This window comes from Canis lupus, chromosome 3 (genome assembly GCF_048164855.1).
Source record: "Canis lupus baileyi chromosome 3, mCanLup2.hap1, whole genome shotgun sequence".
Classification (NCBI taxonomy): Eukaryota; Metazoa; Chordata; class Mammalia; order Carnivora; family Canidae; genus Canis; species Canis lupus.
This window is the reverse complement of record NC_132840.1, coordinates 62,938,582-62,944,112: the sequence shown is the minus strand read 5'-3', so window position 1 is coordinate 62,944,112 and position 5,531 is coordinate 62,938,582. Positions and strand designations below refer to the sequence as shown.

General features: G+C 43.9%; 1 protein-coding gene across 6 annotated transcripts in view; it reads left to right on the top strand.

Annotated features, from left to right (window-relative positions):
- The first annotated feature begins 32 nt into the window (after window positions 1–32).
- KBTBD3 (kelch repeat and BTB domain containing 3) overlaps window positions 33–5,531 on the top strand; it is a 32,236-nt gene continuing 26,737 nt past the window's right edge. For 4 of the 6 annotated variants that reach the window (XM_072821799.1, XM_072821802.1, XM_072821801.1 and 1 more), the window contains exon 1: window positions 33–311. The gene's annotated coding sequence lies outside the window, so the exon portion shown is untranslated. Of the gene's footprint in view, window positions 312–619; window positions 1,090–5,531 lie in introns of those variants that run through there. The other 2 variants (XM_072821804.1, XM_072821800.1) reach the window with 2 other exon arrangements.

Genomic DNA, 5,531 nt, shown 5'->3' with positions numbered 1-5,531 from the left:
GCGGGGCAGACGGCGACGTGCGTGACGCCCGCCCACCCGGCGCGCTCGCGCTCCCGCGCCGCCCGCGTTCCTAGGAGCGAGCCGCTAGGGGCGGAGACGGAGGCCGCCTCTGCGCTCGGCGCTCTGCGGCAGCGCGTGACGTCACGGGGGCGGGGCCCGAGCGGGCGGGGGGCGGGACCAAGGCCGAGAGCTCCGGAGTTACGCCAGTTACACTCGAAGAAACGCTGACGGGACAGCGGTTCGGGCCAATCGCAGTGGGGCCTGCGGAGGCCGCGAGCCTAGGGTGGAGACTTCGGAGACTGCAGTTGCAGGTGGGTGAGCTCCGGGGTCCGAGGGAGGAGTGGGGCGGCCGCGCCTGGTTGCTGGGGGGCCCGCGGAGGAGGGGACCCCCGGGGCTGCGGCTTGTCCGTGTGCGGGTGCGGGGAGGGCGCCGCCCGGGGGGCGGGGGGGCGCCCTCACACGACTCAGCAGCCGGCCTCGGTGGGCCCCCCGGGCCTGACCTGGGGCCGTGCGGGTGCGATCCAGGGCGGGAGGGTGGGGGGGGCTGCTGCAGGGGACCCTCGGGGCGGAGCGGCGCACGCACACGGCTCGGCAGCCCGCCTCTGTGCTTCCCCGGCTTGACCCGGGGCCGTGCGAGCGCGCTCCTGGGTGGCTGCTCTGGGGGCCCCTGGTGACCTCAGCTCCTGCGGGTTTGACCTGTGCAGAGAGCTGCAAATGCTCCGCTTTGCGGTGGATGGAGTGCGGTCCGCTGGGATGGAACCCAGGGCCAGCCGTGGTCACTAGCACAGTGGCCTAGGGATCATTTCCACGTTCTTGAAGATGGCTTCGCTTCTGTTGCTACGAGTGTCTGTTCTGTTAACTTTTCCCGACACCACAAGCCCCTTCCAGTCCTTTGCAGGCTCGGTGGGATTTGGAACCCACAACACACACAGATCCCCAAAGGGATGTAACATAAATCAGTGTCTGGACAGATGTGCTTGGGTGATGCTAACCGAAAGCCTGTGTCAGAAGTCGGTGTGAGATCTGCTTACCACCTGCAGAGAGCTTACAATCTGGCAAGGCAGACAGAGCATGCACCAAAACCCCGCAGTAAGTGAACATGTGCAGGTACTACAGGGCATCTGCTAACACTTCTATCACCCGGGATCACAACTCCGGATCACATCACTGCGTGTATGTGAGCATCTGTAATAACTTCTCCCTTCTTGTCCTTTTGAGCTGATTTTTATGATTTCACTCTATTTTCTGTTCCTAAAATTCTTCTAGGTACACGATCACATGTTCTTCGGTGCAGTAGTAATTATTGTTAACTGATGGAGAATCTGAGATCAGAAAGAGAAATTTGTGGAATTACTTCAGCTCAGGTTCAGGAACTAATTCATGGTTCCTTTTTATCATTGACCTAATCTCTGTATTCTTCTTTGAAGCCTTACACATTTAGTATAGGAACAGATAATGTAGTGCTTAATCCTACTTGTTCTCTCTGCCTAGAATATTCTCTTCCGTCATCACATTTCTTGTTCCTCTGTGTCATTCAGGTCTTGGCTCAAATGTCATACCTAGGAGAATGTCTCTATGACAAATCAAAGAAGCTCTCTCTCCGCTCCCTTCCCCATCCCCAAGCCTGCTACTGTAGTGGACATTCTTTTTAGGTTTCTTTAATGGAATCCTCCTCCCTGTCTACTTTGTAAATTCTTACTCGTCCTTCAAGGCTTAAGGAAAACCCGACTTTTTCTTAAGGACTACCCCAGAGTATGTTGGTTTCTTTTTTAAGTATTCTCTATTTAATTCATTTGGCGACTGTTCTTGTACTGCCTTATGACATCTGTTATCCTGAATTTATATGTGTATCTTGCAAATTAGAATGTAAACTATTTGAGAGGGAATTTAATGAATACCTTACCTTTTACAAATAAAATATACATAAGTATACTTAAGTAACCATTTTTGATGAACTGTCACAATAGATTTTACTCCTTTTATAAGCTAACATAGGTATTTATATTCTGTCTACTTTTATCTCCCTCATTTTTAAGGAAATATAAAGTGTGCCTAACTATATTCAGTAAGCGCAACCATTTTACTAGGATATTTTTATTGCATTGGTCAAGGGAAAAACTTTTAGGGGTTCAGCAAGTTTGTGAGTGATAGTCATCTTGCCAGATCCTGGTCTATTGCTTCTTAGTGGGATTCTGAGAAACTTGTGTTCTTTTTCCAGTTCTACTACCAGTTATCTGTGACTGGGTAAATCACATAACCTCTCCCTGGTACCAATTTCAGTGGAAAAGCATCAAATGAAATTCTAAGTTTCCTTGATTTGAAGGAGAGATAATGTTCATTAGCTTTTTGTTGGGTCACAACTTAAACTTTATTCTTTTGCAAAGCTGAATGTTTCAAGATTTTATAAATAATTCTGTAATTCTACCAGTTACTTTAAAAAAAGACTTTGATACGTCTTTTTCCTCAATTTGCTTATCCAATCCATTCTCCGTTCTATTGGTTCTGCTTCTAAACAGAGCTAAAATCCATCTATTTCTATCTCGATTGTTAACACTCTGGTCTAAACCACCATCTTGTCTCACCTGCAATAGTGATTCATCTTCTAGCCTGCAGAAGGGGGAGGGGAGCATTGTTTTCCTGTGTCTTCCCTGCCTTTAGCACTCCTGAAGCAGTCTGTCTTCAGGGCCAAGTCTCCAAGTCTGTGCCCTTAATCACTGCACTATATGGGCTTCTAACTGGACTGGGTAGGAGAAGCCAGGAATCCTGAAGAGTGTGGTGCCACAGAAACTAGAGATGCGTGTTTCAAGAGGCAGGGACTAGTTAGCAACAAGAGTACTCCTGAGAAGTTAACTAGAAAGTAGAGAGAGAAGTTAGCATTAGACACCCATAAGAGAGGGCAGCATGGTGACACTGACTCAGCAGGCTGTAGGGTGAGAGAGGACTGGATGGTGGTGGGCTCAGATGGCAACTGGACGTAAGGCTACTACAGACTTTCTGGGTTGGGGAGTGGAAAAACAGGATGGCAACTAGAGGGTGATGAAAGTTCAAAGGACAGATTTTTGTTTTATATTTAAAGGTGGGAGATACTAAGATCTGTCTGCTGATGGAATCTGTCCAGTCAAGTGGGAGAATGTGTTGATGCAGGAGAGGGGGCAGTTGTGGGTGTGTGTGTGCACATTACTCTAAAGTGTGTTCCAGAGTGGAGGACCCTGTCTCCATTGTTTTTGGCTGTATGTCCATATCTAGAATAGGGCTCGCCAAAATAACAGCTACTCTGTGAACTTTCTAATATTTGCTGAATAAATGAATAACTTGGACTCTACCTTCTTATTTTTTTTTTTTGGACTTTACCTTCTTTTAATTAATTCTTCACACATCAGCCAGAAAGAGATATATATATATATATATATATATATATATATATATATATATATATATAAATCATGTCACTATCCAGTGCAAAGTCTTCCGTGCTTGCAGCTGCAATTAGACTGGAATTCCAGCCCTGTGTGGCCTATTGGATCCTGCTTCTGTAGCCCTTCCTCGCCGACCTTCTCACTCTCCTTAACTGAATTCCAGTGATGCTGGCCACCTTTCCTGTCCCAAAGGAAGGACTCCTTCCCACTTTAGGGCTTTATACGTGATTTCTCCCACCAACATCTTACGTCGTCATCATTCAGGTGTCCACTTCAATGACAGCTTCTAAGGAAGATGCTCCCTAATACTGAAGTGGACAAGAGCAAAAGCTCTAGAGCCCCACCATCTGGGTCCAGGTCCCTGCCTACCTGTTTTATGACCTGGAACAAATGACTTGACACCTCAAAACCCCATTTCTCCTTCCCATGAAGTGCGAACAGTAGCAATGTCTATTTTACACACTTCTTTTGAAGATTAAAGAGTGAAGCGTGCAGTACAAACTAAGCCTTATGAGAGTGTTACCACTGTTACTCCCTGAAAGTGACTATCACCCATTATTCATTTCTGTTCCCATTTCCCAGCAGTCTCTTCACAATGTTTGTAACAATGTAACAATGTATAATTTGTCAGTCTACTTTGTTAGATGAGAACCACCAGGAAAGCAAGGAACAGGACAGCATCTCTCCTCCATGCTTTCCTGACTAATTCCAAACCTGGCATAAAGTTAGCAGTCTGTAATAAATGTTAAAGAGAAGAGGCCAGAAATCCTGCTCTATTTTGAAACTCCAGTGATCAAACTCGGATCACTCGAAGGCCTGTTGGGATCAAAGCGCAAACCACTCATAGTGCAGCTTTGGTTGAATATTCCACTCCCGTCAAGTGGCACATGCTTTTTCTGTCATCACTTCGTATCAATTTTGTCAGATTTGATTGTTGTACTTTTACTGATTCAATTATTTAAATCAAATTTTAATGGAAGACATTAAAAGAAAGAACAAAATAGTTTTACAAATTGAATCAATGTTTTGAGCATGAAAGAGTTTTGTTGAAGCTGAGATGCAGTCTTATAAAATACACCATTATTTTATGTGCTACGAAGAAAGAAAACCATGCTGTTTTTAACTGCAACACAACTCCTTACCAGTTGGCATTTTTCATACTTCTGGAAAGCCCTTTAAAAAATCCACGTATCACCCCTTGTACACACATAGAAAGAAAAACATAAGCAAGATTTACTGAGATGCTCTTTAAACTTTTTCATATTCAGAGTCCAATGCTTCCAATTCACTTTCAACCCAGGATCTAAACGTCCGTGTTTTTCTGCATAATATCGTTCTCTGTTACCAAGAACATTAGTGATACATCATTTCTTAAGTGAGTATACATTATCATCTCCAGGGCTATCTTTTAAGACACGGATACCTATCATTCTTCACATTTTGGTGCACATCTTGATGCATGTAGTTACAAATCTGTCATGTTGCTACCTGGCCAAAAGCAATTAAAAGATACTTGAAATGTGTCTTAGAATTAGAGAAAGACTGAGGTTGCAGAATATTTGAAGAAAAAAAAATCGCCTTACTAATCCTTTACCAAGATTTAAGAATTACTTCAACAACTAAAAATGTTACTTAGTACATGTTATTACTGAGTTTAACCATTAATATTGATATACCACCTCACAATATTAATTTAATATTCATGATATAACTTTAGCATCACAATAGTACAGTGTAATTGCTGTGTGCACTTTGGACAAGGAAGCTAAAGTCTCACCCTCCATAGAGGTCACCGTATAGTGATGGACCATTTAGGACCAGATTCCTTCAGGTCCAAATCCCAAATTCTTTGTTATTTGCAAAATATATACTACTACTACAAGTACAGATTTACTCCAACCAAATTTAAGAAATGAAGATTTCAGCTTCTTGGGTTGTTCATTCTTTATATGTAGCAGGTTTTATCTTTTAACAGCTTCATTAAAGTGAATACCTATATATGCTTAATATATTTGAGAATACTTATTTGGAGATACTTAAAAATTTCTAGGAAAGTTTGCTTTTTGTTAGTATTCTTAGAAATAAGAATTACCCTATACCTGCCTCATTGCTTTC